Source organism: Lemur catta, chromosome 15 (genome assembly GCF_020740605.2).
Source record: "Lemur catta isolate mLemCat1 chromosome 15, mLemCat1.pri, whole genome shotgun sequence".
In the NCBI taxonomy this organism is placed as follows: domain Eukaryota; kingdom Metazoa; phylum Chordata; class Mammalia; order Primates; family Lemuridae; genus Lemur; species Lemur catta.
In genome coordinates this window covers 20,930,641-20,951,090 of record NC_059142.1, presented here as the reverse complement: position 1 = coordinate 20,951,090, position 20,450 = coordinate 20,930,641, and positions in this window count along the sequence as shown.

The following is a 20,450-nucleotide window of genomic DNA, read 5'->3' as shown; positions in this document are numbered from 1 at the left end:
AGGTTAGTATAAATAAAGATGTAATTTTTTTTCTCGTCCCAGCTCACAGACTCCCTGAATCCTGTTTAAGAACCTCTGTGTTACAGCAACAAGTTTTTTTTTTCTTTCTACTTTACCGTAAGCTCTTCCAGGCAAGAATGATGGATGATTTAGAACTGAGGTGTCTATCACTGTGCCTGGCATAGAATAGGGGCTAATGGAACAAGTCTTAGTGAACAAGGAGGGACGCCAGTGCACAAATATAAATTGTGATAATAATGATTGAGTGCTTACTATGTGCCAGGCAATATTTTAAGTTTTTAACACTTTTAATTCATTCAATCCTTATAGTGAGGTAAACACTATTATTATCTCCATTTCATTGATAAGGGAACAATAGCAAGATGTTAAGTGACTTGCACAAGCTGGGATTCTAACCTAGACAGTCTGTCTCCAGAGGCCTCACTCTTGACCATCGTGCCACAAAACTAGGGAGTTTTAGAGATATAAGATATTGCCCATGTCATTTCTGGGTCAAGAAAGATCAGTAAATATTGCCTTTGATGTGCTGGAATGAAAAATCATCAGTATAAATGCAATTGCCAAAAAATAACTGAGATATCAAGTCTCCTTTTTGCTTGTATAGTGTCTTTCTTTCTTTTTTTTTTTTTTTTTTTTGAGACAGAGTGTCGCTTTGTTGCCCTGGCTAGAGTGAGTGCCATGGCGTCAGCCTAGCTCACAGCAACCTCAAACTCCTGGGCTTAAGTGATCCTACTGCCTCAGCCTCCCGAGTAGCTGGGACTACAGGCATGTGCCACCATGTTCAGCTAATTTTTTCTACATATATTTTAGTTGGCCAGATAATTTCTTTCTATTTTTAGTAGAGACGGGGTCTCGCTCTTGCTCAGGCTGGTCTCGAACTCCTGACCTTGAGCGATCCACCCGCCTTGGCCTCCCAGAGTGCCAGGATTACAGGCGTGAGCCACCGCGCCCGGCCTGTATAGTGTCTTTCTATCCTTTATCCACCCTCATCACTTTAAGATTAAGGGCTGAGACTATTAAAATAAGCCAACAAATGCTATATCTGGAAAAAAATATGGTTTGTCTTGCTTTGAGGAAACTAAAAAGTTGTTTTTACTGATAAATTGAGAGAAACGGAATCAGACTTGATTTTTTAAAAAAAGAATGGCCCCCTAGATAAAAGTAGTAATGACCTGCCTAATAACAGGTAGTGTGAAGGAACAGTTTCAACAGTCCTATTTGAATCTGAAAACCAAAAGTTAACTTGTTTTTGTTTCCTTTGTCTAGGAAAGAAAAACATGAGAACCATGAAACATTCACTGTGTATTATGGGGTTTTCATAATAAACCACTGATTTGTGTGTTTATCTAGGGTTAACGAGATATAATAAGAATGGGAGTAAGCCATAGTTAGAACCCCTGGGACAAGAAAAACTTGACACTAATAACCTGCGGGAGAAAAAAACACCTGAGCCATATTGAAAATATCTAAACCTGAATTTTGGGAGGCCTATGTTTGGAGACAACTATTATTAACATGATCGTTTTCAAACTGGAACAAGTTGTTTATGTTTAACTTTGAACAAAAGTGAAGTGAGCTGATATTTATTGGGCAAACTATCCATACGCTAATTATAAACAGCAACGTTGGTTACTGTGGTTAACCCCTCCCAGACAAGTGTAACTCAATCCCACAGAGATTAAGTAATTCTCCCACCATTCCACAGTTTGTAAGAGAGAGAGGTGGGATTTAAATCCAGTTGTAAGAGACTCAAAACCCCATGTTTTCCAGTACAATAGAGGTATCCAAGCTGTCCTCCTGGAAGCCCCAGTGTTTCAGGAAGATGAAGCTGCAATATGGTGGGCTCTGCATCCCCATTTGTCTTCAGTCACAGCTGTTCTACTTTTATCTGTTATATAATTTGTTTGAAGATAATGGTCCTACTTACTAAACAAAATTTTTTTTTAAACTGCCACATAATACTATGCTGCCTTCCTAAGTCTGATAAGGACAAACAATGGGCTAAAATGGCATTAATAGTGTATTCTGGGATATACTCACCTCAAAATTTGACAGCATTAATAACAAACCAGGCAGAGACTCACACTCACGCCTGTAATCCTAGCACTATGGGAGGCCAAGGTGGGAGAATCACTTGAGGCCAGGAATACAAGACCTACAAAAAATAAAAAAATTAGCTGATGTGCTAGCACACCTGTAGTCCCAGCTACTTGGAAGGCTGAGGCAGGAGGATCACTGGAACCCAGGAGTCTGAGGTTGCAGTGAGCTATGATGACTCCACTACCCTCATATCTGGGCAATACAATGAGACCCTGTCTCAAAAAAAATAAAAAATAAAAAACCCTACAAACTAATGTAAGAGTGACAAAGATTACTTTGTTTCATGGCAATGAAATATAGATGAAAAAGATCATTCTGTATATATTTCATGTATACCCTGCCCAGAAAAAAAATTTACTCTGCTGTTAATACCTCTAATTTTGTGTGAACTGTTTCCAAAATAAATATTTTCTTCATTTTCTAGGGAAAACAAGAGCATTATTATGTTTCTATACTTCATAAATCATGTCAACATACCTAGGTATTATAATCACTTCTGTAATACTACTATAGTCTGCATTTCCACTTAAAGTTTATAAATTCACCTTCATTTCATAATTGCTAATTTATCACTCTTAAACGGGACAAATTAAGAGATATGGGCCTTTATTTTTAGCTAGTTATTGTTACAAATATTGTTCTTATTTTCATAATGTGCTCTTTTTTTTTTTTTTTTGAGACAGAGTCTCACTCTGTTGCCTGGGCTAGAGTGCCGTGGCGTCAGCCTAGCTCACTGCAACCTCAAACTCCTGGGCTCAAGTGATCCTTCTGCCTCAGCCTCCCGAGTAGCTGGAACTACAGGAACGTGCCACTATGCTCAGCTAATTTTTTCTATATATTTTTAGTTGTCCAGCTAATTTCCTTCTATTTTTTTAGTAGAGACGGGGGCGGGGGGGGAGGGATGTTGACTCACTGTTGCTCAGGTTGGTCTCGAACTCCTGAGCTCAAGCGATCCACCCCCCTCAGGCTCCCAGAGTGCTAGAATTACAGGCGTGAGCCACCGAGCCCGGCCCATAATGTGCTTTTTGTTTGAAGGATATATATTAGCAATTACTATTTAGAAGTTAATTTGTTAAATGGAAACAAATTTTATAGCTAGAGGAAACTTAGAGAGAACTTAGCTTAAGCCTCTTTTTATACACCTGAGGAAACTGAGTGCCAGATTTTAATTTGCCAGGATCACAAAGGGGGTTAAGTATATGTTGAGAGAGAATTTGTAGGGCCGAATGTTTACAGAAGAACTGTCTCTTAGCTTACACATTCAGTGTTCTTTAGGATGATTCATGTACTTCAAACAAAAAAAAACTTCATCCACCTTCCCCTATTTGGGATTTTATTTCTGCTTGCACACTATTCATCAGAACCAATTCCTGGGGAAATGTTGCTATTATTCCTGGTTGAACTACCTTTTTTCCCCTTCATAGTCATGGCTTCCTATCGCTTCATTTTAATCTTTAGGAAGGCATTCTCTCTGATCCTACAGAAACTTGAAATTTGTTGTGAATCCATTGAAAGGCATTGTCACTCCATAGTCCCTGCAATTATCATCACTCTAGTTTAATTTTTAGCCCAGAAGATTCTAACAATAACTAATTCATATGACTAATTTGAGAAAGTTGCTACCTTCATGGCTGAGCTGAATAAGAGAGGTGTCCTGAAGAGACCACAGAATGATTTTAGCAGCTGTTTTTGATAGAACAACACAGAGCTTATGTGTTGCCACTGGGATAGTTTGTACTCTATGTGCCTAGAAAAAATTCCTTGAGATTATAAAAACATTCAACAATAGAATTCAGCATTCTGTAACCGCTTCCTATCATAGAGGTACTGTAAAAAGGGAATGATTGGAGAAGTAGGACTTCTTTATATCAAGATAAATTAAGTTTCTGGACTTTTTGTGGTCTGGGATCAAATTAACACACAAAGACCAAGGAATTTTAATTTGGTTAAGAAGAGTTCTCTTAATAGAAGAGAAATGTTTCTGGCTCTATTTCTATTCTACAAATCTATTTTTTCCTCAAGTTCCACTTTGCAACAAACTTAAATGAAAGAACATTGTACTGTGAATCAAGACTTGAATTGGTCATTAATTCACACTGCGATTTTCAGAAAGTTAACTTCTCTATGTCTCAGTTTTCTTAAATATAAAATGAAGGTTTGTTTTAGCCCAGTGACTCTTGATGATAACAGAATGCTTGGAAGTTGAGGGTAGCTCATGTTTAATTTGGAAAATCATAGTCAACATTATAATTTTACTTTTGCAAAGCCAAAAAAGTTATTTGTAGTTGTTACACCATAATCATTGAAAATAAAAGTTATTCATCATTGCATATATGAAGAGAGATATGAATGTTCTTAAGGCACATCTCCTTAGAAAGGATAGACAAGGATTTCTGGGATAGAGTAATAGGATTTTTTTAAATTAAAAATTAGACATGGAGAAAAAAATCAAGGAACACTAATCTAGGTTATTATTAAAGTTATCTCAGTTTTTTCTTTTCTTTTCTTTTCTTTTTTTTGAGACAGAGTCTCGCTTTGTTGCCCAGGCTAGAGTGAGTGCCGTGGCGTCAGCCTAGCTCACGGCAACCTCAAACTCCTGGGCTTAAGCAATCCTACTGCCTCAGCCTCCCGAGTAGCTGGGACTACAGGCATGTGCCACCATGCCCGGCTAATTTTTTGTATATGTATTTTTAGTTGGCCAGATAATTTCTTTCTATTTTTAGTAGAGACGGGGGTCTTGCTCTTGCTCAGGCTGGTCTCGAACTCCTGACCTCGAGCAATCCACCCGCCTCGGCCTCCCAGAGTGCTAGGATTACAGGCGTGAGCCACCGCGCCCAGCCTCAGTTTTTTAATTCTAAGAAAATCATAGAAATCGCTTTCCAGTGTGCTACACCCAAATTAAATTCATACTAACGTTACTTTTCTATAGAATTATAAATTTTATAAAGCTTGGGTTCCATTTTTTATTCCTAAATGACCCACAAACAAAAAGGCAAATGGTGTCATCTTTCTTCCAATGAGGCAAAAAGGGGTTACAAATTCAGCTCAAGACATGTCAAATGATATAGAAGAGTGCCCACTAAGATGAACTACACAATATTTAGGAAGGGAAATAAAAAGCAAAGTTTATATTGCACTTACCATGTAAGAATTGAAAAGTTCTCTTTTATAAATTAACAAAAATATCTGAAAATGGTATGGAGAAAAAAAGCCTGTATAATTTCTGTTTTTGAGAATTTGTTCAGATTTTTTTTTTAGGGCCCTAAAACTGATCAATTATTTTTAGTGTCCCATGGATTTTTAAATAATATGTATATTTTCTGTTGGGTATAAAGTTAATTGTCTATGTCTCTCTATCCTACCTATCCATCTGTCATCCAGAATAACACATTACATTTAGTCCTCACATCTCCTTAGCCGTCTCTGGTGTGACAATTTCTCAAATTTTACTTGTTTTTGAACAGTTTTGAAGAATTTCCATTGACAGTTTTAAAGAGTTTTAAAGAGAATGTCCCTCAATTTGGATATCTCTGATGTTTTTCTTTTTTGTTCTGTTTTGTTTTTGTTTTTTGTTTTAGTTTTTGTTTTGGGGGAGGGATTTGCGGGGGGGTTTTGTTTTGTTTGTTTGTTTTGTTTGTTTTGTCATGTCATTGATGTTTTTCTAATGGTTAGAGTGGGGTATGGGTTTGGGGGAGGAAGATCACAGAGGTGAAGTGCCATCCTCATCATATCCATGGTACATGCTAGCCACCTGATTGTCATTGATGATATTAACCTTAATCACCTGGCCAAGGTAGTGTTTGTCAGGCTTCTCCACTATGAAGTTACTTTTTCCTCCCTTTTCCATACTGTATTCTGTGTAAGCAAGTCCCCAAGTATAGCACCACACTCAAGGTGTGGTGATGGTGGTTGTTGTGGTGAATTAAGCTCCACCACCTTGATAGGGCAGTATCTGTGTAAATAATTTGAAATTCTTCTGTGATGGAGATTTTTTTCTTCTCCTCATTTCTGTTTTTTATTAAATCATTTATTTATATCACTATGGATTCATGGATATTTATTTTTATACTTTGGGCTCGGTTCCAATACTACATTATTTATTTTCTTGTTCAAATTGTTCCTGGTTTGGCCATTGGAAGGTCTTTTAGTTAGCTCCTGTGTCCCTTTGACATGCCTCCATTATTGTAGGTTCTTTGTTTTTTTTTTTTAGCACATTCTTACTTTCTAACTTTCTAGTACTAGAACATGTGCTAGCCTCATCTTGTATATTCCCTACTCCAGTCCTAGAGCAGCCATTTCTCCAAGGAACCCTGGTTCCTTTTATTGGAAAATGGTATTAGAAACCAAAATGTGGGTGCTGGGTATGCTCATTGCTTTTGGGGTATCACTGCTTCTAGGCCCTCTCAGAGGACAGAACTAAGATATGGATATATACTAAGCCATGTATACACACAAATCTATAATTATTTCTGAAAATATCCATCTCTATATTAAGCTAACTATTAGTTCATATTGAGGTCTCCTACTCTAATCCAATGGCCTCTTTTCTTTTTTAGAGACAGGGTCTCACTATGTTGCCCAGGCTGGCCTTGTACTCCTGGGCTCAAGGAATCCTCCAGCCTCAGCCTTCCAGGGACTATAGGAGTGTACCACCATGCCCGGCTGTGGCCTTTTGTTTATTAAGAGTAATCATGTTCTTTTTCAATCTCTCTTTTTCCTGAGTACTTACTCCAATGGATAAGTACTCATAATACATGAAATATAATTATTCATGTATTTAACAAGTGTCACCACATTTTAGTGAGAAAGAACTAATTTCATTTTCCTAGGAACCTTGAAACATTAGGAAGGAGGGGGATGACAACCAAATCCCTGAGGAAAAGGAAAGGTGGCAGGGCTCATTGCCCCTCCCAGAAAATGCTGGTGAAAGAGGAGATGGGGGTAGCAAATGAATTGAAGGTCTACTTATCAGTTATGCCTCCTCTTTACCGGTAGAGCTCACTCTCTGGGCAGGACACTTCCTTACTTAAAGGTGAGTTCACATCATAAGGAGTGTGTTTCAAGTTTCTCACTTTAAGGGCTCCTGGAAAATTGTAACATAAATTATATTTTTATGATTCTAATTATGTTGCTTATGTAATCAATTAAAGCAGAAGCTGGTTGTGGTGGCACACACCTGTAGTCAGCTATTCAGGAGGCTGAGATAGGAGAATCCTTTGAGCCAGCAGTTTGAGACCAGCCTGGGAAACACAGCAAAAACCTATCTCAAAAAAAAAAAAAAAAAAATTAAAGCGAGTTCCTGTTTTTCCTCATTAGAAGCTATTTTTCATTTCTTAGAAATCTTTAACTTTTACTAAAGTGTCTGAGTGGAAGAAAGGAGAACAGCATATATCATGAATACAGACAATCAGTTCACCATACAACCCCTAAACAGAATTGGCGAACTTATATTCTGGGCTAGATGTTTTCTGACACTGTAAATTCAGGAGTTTTTCAGAGACAGAAGTATGGCATATAACAAATAGTTTGGAAAGCTATGAAGTTTTTTAGACTTTCTCAAGAGCCTAAGCTACTGACTCCTGCTTCAAAGAATACTGTGATAGAACCTCTTGCAAAGTTAATAAATATCCCTAATTTCTCAGATAAAAGCCTTACAAAATCAGAGTGACTCCTACCTGCTTACCTCTTTCTATTCTTGGCCATATTTTCTGTTCTCCAGTCATACTGGTTTCAGCATTATTCCAAGAACATTTTTTACACTTTCTTAATAAGCCTGGAATGCCATTTCCTCATTCCCTCATCAAAGTTCTACATACTCATCACTTTAACTCAGATGTTATCCCAGACATGAAAATATCCCTCGATCTCCCCAGATAGAATGAATTACCCATAATGTATGTACTTGTCTCCCCTTTTAGCTGATGAAAGTTGAAGATGTGTCTAATTCATCTGTGTATCCCTAGAGCCTATTGTAGAATACACATTCAATAAATGTTTGTAAACTAATTGACAAAGGAATGAATATATTGACATAAAGTTGTTTCAGATGCTACTTGGTGGACATTGGAACTTGCCCCTAGGCAAATATTTGAAGTATTTAGAGTAGAAGACACTGCAGTGAGAGTCAAGGCACCCAGATTCTCTAGTCCTAGCTCAGCTACCATCTACATAGCCTTAGAAAAGTCGCTTCAACTTTCTGAGCCTATTTCTGTACACAGTTAACAAGGTTCTACCAGATCAATTATTCTCAGCCTGGAAGGGTATCAACCTTCAAGTATTTTGGGTCAGAAAAATCTTTGTGGTCCTCTGATAAAATGATTACCAATCCTATGAAATTCTACATATATGCTTTATGAGAAGCTTATTGCTCAGTCACAAATTTCCAGTGTATTTTATCCACCGCCGTATATTTTATTATTTCCATTTAGGTTTCATATTATTTCCATGACATTTCTTATATTCATACTTACAAATATACCCCAGAAACATAGCAGCACACACTTTAATATTCCTATCTTTCCCATGTATTGACAGCTTAAAGAAATCTTTTTTGTGTTAGTTCAGTCAAAAATGTTGGTACTTAACTCAATAAACCATGAGTTTATTCTGAGGACATCTCTTGTAGATTTAAAAAAAATCAACTAGCAGTCTTCAAAATGAACACTACACTTTATGGCTTATAATGAGAAAAGTATATAATGCTTGATAAAATAAAAACCCCAACCCACTAGGAGACCTAAAAGACAAGGAAAGACATGTTGAGTTTTTACTTGGCAGATTCCCCCAGGCTGAATTAGTCATTTGTTAGGCATTCCGATAGTACTTTGCACATATCTTTTTTATGTGTTTATCACATTTAACAGTATTAAACTTCTGTTTTTCCTACTTCACTGTTGAGTACCTTTAAAAAAAAAAGGAAATATATATTACTCATCCTCGTATCCTCAGCATCTTGCTTAAGAACTTGCCCATAGCAGATACCTAATCAATATTTGTTTGATGGACAAATAAGAAAGGTGGAATGTGAATTACGCTTTACTACTGAGGGTTTCAGTAGGCAGAGAAGCAATAAAGAGCTTCACTCCGGGGAGTGACATGATCAGAACTGCATTGGGAAGATTACTCTGATTTAATGTTTTTATATTAGAGACCATGATTATTTTGAAATAATAGTTTTCAGGAGCTGGCTCATACCAGGTTGCAAGAGCCAATTTTTGAACTTTTAGGAATTTTAAAAGCCACTTGTAGGCCAGGTGTGGTGGCTCATGTCTGTAATCCTAGCACTCCGGGAGGCCAAGGCGAGCGGATCACCTGAGGTCGGGAGTTCAAGACCAGCCTGAGCAAGAGTGAGACACCTGTCTCTACTAAAAATAGAAAGAATTAGCCAAGCAACTAAAAATAGAAACAAAAAAGTAGCTGGGTGTGGTGGCACATGCCTGTAGTCCCAGCTACCCCGGAGACTGAGGCAGGAGGATTGCTTGAGCCCAGGAGTTTGAGGTTGCAGACACCACAGCACTCTAGCCAGGGCAACAGAGCAAGACTCTGTCTCAAAAAATAAATAAATAAATAAAAATAAAAGCCAGTTGTTCAAACATTGTTACTATTAAAAATTAGGTTATATGAAGTTACAATTAAATCAATTACATTAAAAAACAAAGGCACATACTCAAAACTCATTACTTTCAAATTATTTTTCTACATTTTTTATTATCTGTGCTTTTGAGATTTTTTATGTCTATTATATCTATATGGTGAAAATGCTAATATGATCTGCTACTGTGGATCTCTTCTCAACTCCACTTTCAGTGATGTAATGTTGATAGCTTGAATGCAGCCACAATAGAAATATTTACACTATGGAAATGGGCAAATGCTACAAATCAAAGTTTTTTTTCAAAGAGTTGATTGTTAGATATTTACAAGCACATCATTGTTTAGAAGGCAAAATTGACAAAAGGGCAATGAAAAGTTCAGAAAATAAAGCTGAGGACATTTGCAGACAGTAGGAAAAAAGAGAGGAGAAGTATGAGAGAAAAGAGAGGATTAGAATTATTTGGAGATTCCCAATATACAACAGGAATTTGAAAAAGAACGAACAGAAAAGATAGATGGGATAGAGTAGGGTGGGGTACATGTGTGTGTTTGGAGGTGGAAGATCTGATGAGTAATGCAAGAAAAAAAAAAAGTAGTGTTAAAAATTTTCCATGATTCTGCTGAGAGCGAGCCTTTGGTTTCAGAGCATTATACCCACTATTTTCCAAGTATGTATATAAAATTATTTCAAAATTTCCTGAACTAGCTGGGTGTAGTGGCTCTCTCCTGTAACCCTAGCACTCTGGGAGGCAAGCCAGAGGATCACTTGAAGTCAGGAGTTCAACACCAACCTGAGCAACATGCAAGACACTCATTTCCATAAAAAATAGAAATATTAGCCAGGCGTGGTGTCATGTGCCTGTATATAGTCCCAGCTACTCTGGAGGCTGAGGCACAAGGATCCCTTGAGCCTAGGAATTTGAAGCTGTAGTGAGCTGAGATGATGCCATTGCATTCTAGCCCAGGCAACAAAGGAAGACCCTGTCAAAAAAAAAAAAAAAAAACAGAAAAAGAAAAGAAAAGAAAAAAGTCCTGAACTGAGAGCAAGAGTTTCTAAATTAAAAGGGCCCTCTATCTAGAACAATGAATGAAAAGATGCACATCAAGGCATATAAATGTGCACTTTCAAAACATCAGATAGAAGATCCCCAGAGCTTCAAGAAATAGTAATAAAAGTAGGGTCATACACAAAGGTACACAGTCATGCATTATACTTTTGTAAGTAAGAATTTCATTAGACTTCTCGGCGATACCATGGGACTGAGAAGACAATTCACAGTTCTAAGGAAAAATGAATTCCAACCTAGCCAGAAAAATTATCACATTAATCAAGTAAGGAGGTAAAATAAAGATATTTTTACTCAGGAGGCTGAGGTGGGAGGATCGCTTGAGGCCAGGAGTTTGGAGCTGCAGTGAGCTATGATGGCGCCTGTGAGTAGCCACTGCACTGCAGCCTGGGTAACATAGCGAGACCCTCTTCTCTGGAAAAAAAAAAAAAAAGACATTTTTAGACATCCAAGATCTCAAAAACAATTCACCTTCTTTACACTTTTTTCCAGAAAGCTACTGGAGATGTGTTCTACCAAAATGAGGAAGAAAAACAAACGTGGAATCCAGGACACAGGGAACTCACACAAAGTAAATTCCCAGGATGAGGATGAAGGGAAGTCCCAGAAGAACAGCCATGCAGTTGGTCTAGCCAGCAACAGTTAAGACTGGGATGGGAGGGATGCTTCCAAGAAAAAACAAAATAGATATATTATCTGGTGAGTTTAAACGAATGGCGATTTACAGCTCTGGTGGAGCATTTGGGGAAAAAATTAATGATGGGTACATGGAAAGCTTCACGAACAAAAAACAGACAATGATTAACCCTGGGGAAAGGAAAAATGATAAGAAAGAAAATACAATCACAGTATATTACACAGAGCAATTGTGAAAAATATTTTCAAGCTCATAATCATATAAATTAAGAATTGATTTAACCCACAGTTGTGATGACAGTTTGGGGAGGTTGGGGGTGGATGAGTGTATGTGTGCAACGGGGCACACAGAGTTGGTGAGAAGCCACTAAGGATACCGCACCTTGCTGGAAACAGACCCCTCCATAAAGGTAAAGGAAATTTCCCTCAGAAACCACTCAAGTCTTGGACCCCCTCCGACTGATAAAGGACATAAAAGGGGGCTTGAGTGAAGAGTGGCGGGGTTGCTGGAGCGGTTGGTTTGTTTGGAGCAGGGTTGCCCCCTTTGGAGGCAGGGGCAGGGGTGCTACGCTCAACTCCGAGCCCCTGGAGGGCCCTAGAACCGCGTCGCACGATCGGGGAACCCGAAGCCCTGGTGCCCTCCCTTCCCACGCCAGCAAAACCGGGGGCGGGCCTGCCTCCCACAGGGAATCCCGTGGCGGGGAAAGCTTGGGGGCCGCAGGCTGTGGAGTTGGGCCGGGCCGCGGGAGTTGGGAATTGCGGCGGCCAGGGCGGCCCAGAGGGCCCGGAAGGGGCGCGGGGACCTGGCCCGGGGGAGGCCGGCGCCCTGTCGAAGGCGCGCGGGAAACCTCCGAAGGCCCGCGGCGGCCCCGGGACAGGCGGCGCCCACTTGCATCGTCTGCCGGCGGCTTCCGGAGTCCCGGCCGCTCGGCGAGACAGGGACAGCCTGACGCCGCCAGCCCTGACCTGAAGTGTCGCCCCGCGAACGCGGCTCTTGCCCCAGCGCCACCCTCGCCCTGAGACCCCGACCCCGGCCCACAGCCCGCCAAGGGTCTGGGCTGAGGGCCGGGTGCCGCGGGCGGCGGGTGGGAGTCGACGCTCGGCCCAGGTGCGCGGGCCCGGGTGGCGCTGGTCCCTCGCCCCGCCAGGCCACTCAGCCCTGCGCGGGCTCAGGGCGGGCCCAGGCCTGTTCTGCACCTAAAGGGACGGCCCGACGGGTTTTCAGCCTGCCCGGGGAGGGTGACTGCGGGAATGAAATACAAAGGAGCACAGGGAGTTAACGGTAGACTGGCCTTTTGGTTACCTCAAGGTTAAGTCTGTGCAGCACACCGGTTATATATGTTATTTAGAAATATGGCGGTAAACCAGCAGAAAGAGCTGAAAAAAAAATTCCACGTGATTGTATGGGAAAGTTGCAAGTTGAGACGGAATGGATGGAGTAGGGGAATGCTGTTTTTCTTTACAAGTCTTAGATTTTAATTTGGCTTTTAAAACTAGTTAATTAGGCCTGGTGCAGTGGCTCACACCTGTAATCCTAGCACTCTGGGAGGCCAAGGCAGGAGGATTGCTTGAGCTCAGGAGCTCGAGGCCAACCTGAGCGAGACCTCTACTTAAAATAGCAAAAAAAAATCAGCCAGGCCTCGGGCCTGTAAGTCCCAGCTACTAGTGAGGCGAGGATCGCTTGAGCCCAGGAGTTTGAGGTTGCTGTGAGCTACGATAATGCCACTGCACTCTACCTGGGCCACAGGGCAAGTCTCAAAAAACAAACAAACACAAAAACCTAAAACAAACAAAAACTAGTTAATTAAAATTTTCTTTAAAAAAGAACCATTAGGGACCTTTAGTTATCCCAAAGCCTAGATTTCCCAGCAGGCTCTCCCATCCCTCTCCTACCTGTGTGATCTTGGTCAAGTCATTTCATCCTTTGGAGCCTTGCTTTGCTGTAACACCCACCCATAGAGTTGCTGTAAGGATTAGTGACAACGTAGGCAAAGTGCTTTGTCAGGGCCTGTGATGGGCACAAACTAGTTCTTCAATGAACCTTATGAATGAAGTTATTTTAAATGAATAAATGGGTTTGTAGCCAAAAGCGGCCTCTTGCCCACAATACCTGTGTGCTGAAGGGCTGCGGTGGATGTGATCCAATTTGAATGTGGGTTTTTGAGCAGACCAAGACTGTAAAGGAGAGCAATAATAGAGCTGCTTGTGTGAACAACTTGAGGTCTTTTTAAATGTTAATTTGTACCTGGACAGCTCCCAGGTTGTGAAGACTTGGGTGAGAGATGGGGAGAAAAGGAGGCAGAATTTGCAAAAGAAACAGAATATGCTATATTTGTATGGGTATCTTATTAGCAAACAGATAAGTTAGGGAATTATTCACCTTACAGAAAGTGTTCCTCGCATGAAAAATGGATCAAAAGTCCCTTAAGGCAGAATCTTCTCTGGTGTTTGAAAACAGCAATGTAGAAAATAAAAGCTGAGGCATTTCAAGCACTTGTGTGAAGTGTCAATCAGGAGTTAAGGTAAACAAATGTTCATCTTAACATCCCAACTAATCCTAGAGAGATGATGAAGCTGGAATTTGAACTAGAGTTTGATTCTGAAGACTCTTCTTTCTTTTTTTGGTCTCTATGAAAATGTCTTATTTAAATAGAAGTTACAAAAATGATATGCCTTTGTTATATTACTCAACAACCTAGCAAGGTCTAAAGTCCCTGTTCTACTTCTCAAAGGTGATCAATATGAATAGCTTGGTGAGCAGTCCTCCAAGCCTTTTTTTTTTTTTTTTTGCTCAAACATACACACATATACACATTTAAAATGGATTATATACAGTATACTGTTCTGCAACTTGCCTTTTTAAAATTTAACAATGTATTATAGGCCTATTTCCATCTCATTTTATATATATACATATACACACACACACATTCCTCCCTCTCTTTAATAGTTGCATAGTATACCATCATATGGATGTACTATAATTTATTTAACTACTTTCCTGATAGACAATTTAGGATTTTTCCTATTTTTTCTCTTATAAACAATGCTTCAGTGACCATCCTCGTATAATATATCTGTGCACTTTTGTTAGCATTTCTGTAGAATCGATTTATAGATGTTGGAATTGCTGGGCCTTAAAGCATCCATGTTTAAAATATTGGTAGATACTGCCAAACTGTACTCAAAATAAAGCTGGTGGTCCTAACCGTTATGCCCTACTGCCTCTCAAGCAAAGCAGGGAGTACATTTTAAAATAGCTGGCTTCCTTTGTGGTAGCAGCAGCTATGTTGGACCCATAAGGGTGGGTTACTAATGGAGAAGGAAAAAGAGAAAGATTGTGATCAAGTCTTTGAAGGAAGCAGAAAGCCCTTTTCCCTTCGTACTTTGTGTTTACCCAAGCCAGTGGTATTAACTGAAACTTAGCAGAACTTTGGGTTTGTGGCTCTCTTGTGGTTCACAAATCCTCACTATTTAAAAGAATAAAGTATTTGAATTTCTAGCAGTATTTACTTTTGTAATAATACAAATAAACAATTGTTAAAAGTGACTGACTAATCTGTTGCTGTAAATTCAGAGTATCGAATTTGTTTAAAGCAAGGTATATTCACACTTTTAGTAGATCCTAGCTTACTATAGGAGTATGACCTTAAAGGAGAACCAAATGGCTTCAGAGAGAACATTCCTCCCTTGTGACTCCTAATAAGTATTCAAAGGTCCAAAGGCCAATCACCTTAGGCTTTGAAAAAGATTTCAAATGTATCACTTGGCAGAAAATATGAAAATGAAAGGCCAGGTGCAGTGGCTCAGGTCTGTAATCCTAGTACTTTGGGAGGCCAAGGAGGGAGGATAGCTTGAGCTAGGAGTTCAAGACCAGCCTGAACAAGAGCAAGACCTGGTCTTTACAAAAATAGAGAAATCAGCTGGATGTGATAGCTCACTTGTAGTTCCAGCTACTCAGGAGGCAGGAGGATTTTTGAGCCCAGGAGTTTGAGGTTGCCAGGGGACTCTAGCCCCTGTGACAGCGAAACCCTGTCTCGGAAAAAAAAGAAAATATGAAATAAAAACAGCTCAAATGGGACCTCAACAGCAGTTTGTGGATCCTCACTCCAGGGTGCTCTTATTAATGAGATTCAGTGACTCTCCATTTTCTCTTAGGTACTGTGTTCCTTTCTCCTTGCTTTATTCTGTATACCTTTTCTATACTTCATAGTTTCTACTTACTCGTAGTTTCTGCTTCCTTACAACTTTTCCCTGTCAAACTCCTCAAGCTCCTATCTCTACCTCATGGATTCTCTTTGGTTTTAAGTCATATGTCCCCATCATGTAATTCTCTTTTTATTTCTTAATTCAAAATCCAAAGAGGGAGAGTTAGATTAGTTCAGTTCACCTTTTCATGCCAAGATGTATTATAGGATTTTGCCCGGCCAATGGATTGGTTGCCCTTGAGTCAAGAGCTTACTTGTGGTCCCATCAGTAGTAGCAAATTGCCCAGAGTCAAGCAGTAAGAAAAAAGTAGCCGTGGGTAGATCTGTTTCCTTTAGGAAAAGTTTTGGGCATATTAGACAGTGGGACTCTTATCACAGATGGTTTGCATAATGTACAGAAATTTCTTTTCAGAGAATGTTTATTGTATACCTACCTAATGTTTTCTAATACTAGGTTTGGGGAATTCAAAGGTAAATAAAATACTAGCTCTCTCTTTCGTGGAAGTCACATTTCATGAAGGGTAACATGGATTCAAGAAATGTTACAATATAAACTAAATAGTACTGTATAACTACACAAATATTCATTCATTTATTCAACAAATATGTAATGAGCACTTACTAAGTGTCTAGCTCTGGAGATTGAGCAGCAAACAATTTCAGCTCCATGGAGTTTGTGTTTTAGTGTATGTGTGAGGAGACACAAATAATAAACCTTATTATAGTATGTTAGATGGTGATCAGTTATAGGGAGAAACAAAAAGAATGTAGAATAAGAATTGTTGCAGGTAGGGGCTGCAATTTGAAATAGGAAAGGCTTCCCCAGAGAGAGTGACATTGGAGAAAGATCTGAAGGAGGTGAGGGAATGAGCCATGAATGAATCTGTGGAAGAGAATTCCAGGCAGAGAACAGCCAATGCACAGGCTGTGCATTGCCGTGTTGAAGGGATTCCAAAGAAGCTAGTGCATCTTGAGTGGAGGGAGCTAGTGATATGAGTGGAATATAAGGTCAGAGAGGAAAGAGTGAGGCAGGGCACCAGATCACATGGGAACCTGTATATGCAAATGAAAGGATTTTTAGTTTTTGCTCTGAGTGAGTCAAGAAACCACTGCAGGGCTTTAAGCAGGGGAGTGATGTGGTCTGACTTATATTTTAACAAAATAATTTTGGCTACTGTGTTAAGAATAGGCTCAAGAGAGCCAGAGTGAAAGCAGGGAGACCAGTTGGAGACTATTGCAATAATCCAGGTGGGAAATAAGGGTGTCTTGGGACTAGGGTGATAGCAGTAGCCGTGATGAGGAGTGGTCGTATTCGGCTATATTTTGTAGAGCAGAGAGGATCACTGATGAATTAGACATAGAGTCAGGGACAACTCCAAGGTTTCTGGCCTGAGGAACTGGAAGAATTGAGTTGCCTTTAACTGAGATGGGGAAGATTATGACAAGAACAGATTTGAGGGGAGAGCATCAGGAGCTTGTTTTTAGACATACTAATTTTGGAATGCCTGTAAGAGCTCCAAGTGGAGAAGATGAACAGGCAGTTGGATATTTCAGTTCAGGGAACAGTTATGGATTGGTGCTATCAATTTGGAAGTTATAGGCCGGGTGTGGTGGCTCACACCTGTAATTCTAGCACTCTGGGAGGTCGAGGTCGGTGGATTGTTTGAGCTCAGCCTGAGCAAGAGCTAGACTCCATCTCTACTAAAAAAATAGAAAGAAATTAGCTGGACAACCAAAAATATATATAAAAATTATCCAGGCATGGTGGTGCATGCTAGTTGTCCCAGCTACTCGGGAGGCTGAGGCAGTAGGATTGCTTGAGCCCAGGAGTTTGAGGTTGCTGTGAGCTAGGCTGACGCCACGGCACTCTAGCCCAGGCAACAGAGTGAAACTCTGTTTCAAAAAAAAAAAAAAAAAATTGGAAGTTATATAGGTTGGTGCTGTTCAGTATGGCAGCCACTACCTACATGGGGCAATTTAAACTTTAATTAAATGAAATTAAAAATTCAGTTTCTTAGTTACTGTAGCCACATTTCAGGTACTCAGTAGCTACATCTGACTAGTGGCTACCATACTGGACAGTGCAAATATAGAACATTTCCACTATCACAGAAAGTTCTATTGAACAGCACTGATATAGATAACATTTGAAGTGACGGGCTTGGATAAGATCACCTATAGAATTAATGAGAGGGGAAAAAAGAGATTCAAAGACTGAGCTCTTTATACTTGTGTACTGAAATACACAAATTGATGATGATGATAGGATGGTGAGGTGTTAAGGGCAAGCTTCCTTTTTAATTTTAATTTTTTTTTTTTTTTTATGAATTAAGTTTGCCAAGTGGATAAGGGGGCAAATGACATTCCAGGCAAAAGGAATAGAGTGTGTTAATAGAGGTATAAAAATGGTATGGTTGGGGAACTGTAAGAAAGCTGGCATTTCTGGATCAAGGCCATATTATTTTAGTATAGTTAAAAAAAAAAAAACAAACTACATACAACTCCAAACCTCCTGTTTGCTTCAACAATTTGGGACTAAGCATGTGGGGCTGAGGCTAATCAGTCCAGATCTAATTGGAAGGCAGAATGAGAAGGGGGAAAAAGAATTTTCCTTGTCACTTGTAAACTGTGAATGGGAACAGATGTAAGAATTAAGTTTAGAGAAACGGATACTACCTTCCAACAAGTTTCTTCAATGATAAAAATCACATGTGACAGTCATTTCTAATACTTGGAAGTCTTGTTCAAAAAAGACCTAAAAATTACTTAAGTTGGAACTGAATTTCTATCGGGATTGAGGCAAACTAAAAAAAAAAAAGTTGATGTAGCTAATCAGCTATGGCTTTGATGAAATGTATTCACACTCAAACAATCGCCAGGCCCCATCCTGGAACCCAACCATTTCAGAACATGTTTTTTCAAGATGTCAGTTTGTTTTAATAGTAGGTTGTTATACCTAAACTACTATATTCTTAGTTTTCTTTCTGTATTTTTTTTTTTTTTTTGAAGTTTGCAAAAAGCAGTAACTTAAGGCACAGGGAAAAACCCCCTACAGAACTGCTTTTCACCAATTAAAAGAAACTCCTTCTATTTACATGTGTGTTAAACTAAAATAACCTTAAGAAAGGTAAAGATTTCATTAGAATAAAAAAAAACTTTTAAAAGCAGAATCTATTAAAATCTCACGTTATCATTCTATGCTCCTGCAGTTAAAGACCATGTCATTATTTCCATTATACTTACCTCCTATTTTTCAGGGCTTATTAGCCCGGCTGTAAAAACTTGCTCCAGTTGAAATTTGGCAAACTGACAAGGCTGCATGCCAAAAGTAATTTACTATCCAGTGCGGTTTGCGAAGTAAAAGAAGCTATAAATAATAGAAAAAGAAATGAAAAGTTACTGGTTCCAAATATTTTAATGTGTGTAATGTGTGTCACCTCAAACTTTTCAGCTTTTGTTGTTGGCAATGCCAGATAACATGAAAGGTTTGAAAAGTACAGATGCTTTGCATTTGTATCAAACTAAGGGCTCTGATGTTCTTAGGCATCAAAGACTGGTCTGTGTCTATCACTTCTACTCTGACTTTGAAGTCCACCAGGGATCTCTGTGTGGGAGAAGCAGGCAGGGGACTTCGAAAAAGGCAGGGGGATGGGATTCCAGGTGCCTTGCCTCTCATTATCGCTGAAACTAGGTACTTCCCTTTATCAAATAATAATGAAAAAAAGACAAGCATTTCTTTCTCTGCTGTCTTTAACCATTGAACTGTCTGTGAACTTAATCTTCAGATGTGACAATGTGAATATTTCAAGGAAAAGTTCAAGTTTACTTTGAAGTTTATGTTTGAGTACTTTGAAGGCAAGAATAGAAATTTTAATTTGCAAACATCTGGCTAGTCTTTATCTGGCAGACTCTTTAATAGATTGTCTTGGGATCCTGAGACTTCTCTTAGCTGTTTTCCAGTCTGGCTGATGAGCACCACAATGGGGGCCAAGAGTTTCTCCAAGAGATGGGATGATCAGAGTACATCTTTCTTGTTTTCTTTTGTTTCTTTTTTTTTGACACGGAGTCTCACTCTGTTGCCCTGGTTAGATTGCAGTGGCGTCATCACAGCTCACTGCAACCTCAAACTCTTCGGCCCAAGCAATCCTTCTGCCTTGGTCCCCCAAGTAGCTGGGACTATAGGTGTGTGCCACAACACCCCGCTAATTTTTCTATTTTTAGTAGAGACACGGGTCTTGCTTTTGCTCAGGCTGGTCTCGAACTCCTGAGCTCAAGTGATCTTCATGCCTCAGCCTCCCAGAGTGCTAGGATTATAGGCACGTGCCAGCACAGGGTACTTCTTTCTGGGATCAATCTTACTTGACAATCTGGAAAAAAAATCATAGTCATTTATATTAACAATTACTAGTATATTATGGGCTACGATGCAAAATTCACATGAACTCTTTTGGAAAGGGAGAAGACTTTGATCATTTACGTTTGAATATTTCTGACCCTGTCACACACATAAAAATAATAACTGAAGCTCTTGAAGAGAATGATATCCTCAAAGAGAGAGACTTGTAATTAATTTTTTCTTTTTAATTAAAGTATAACTTTCACAAAGTATACAAATCTTGAGTGTGTACTTCAGTGGATGGATTTTTACAGATGTATACACCCATGGGACGACCACCCAGTCAAGTAGAGAACATTTCCGTTACCCAGAAGTCTCCTTTGTGCTACCTCCCAGTCAGTACCTCCTTACTAATCTGACATCTATGGTGAATTTTAAAGATAAAATACAAGACTAAAAGAAGTCAGGCTTTTCAAGGGGCACCATAGA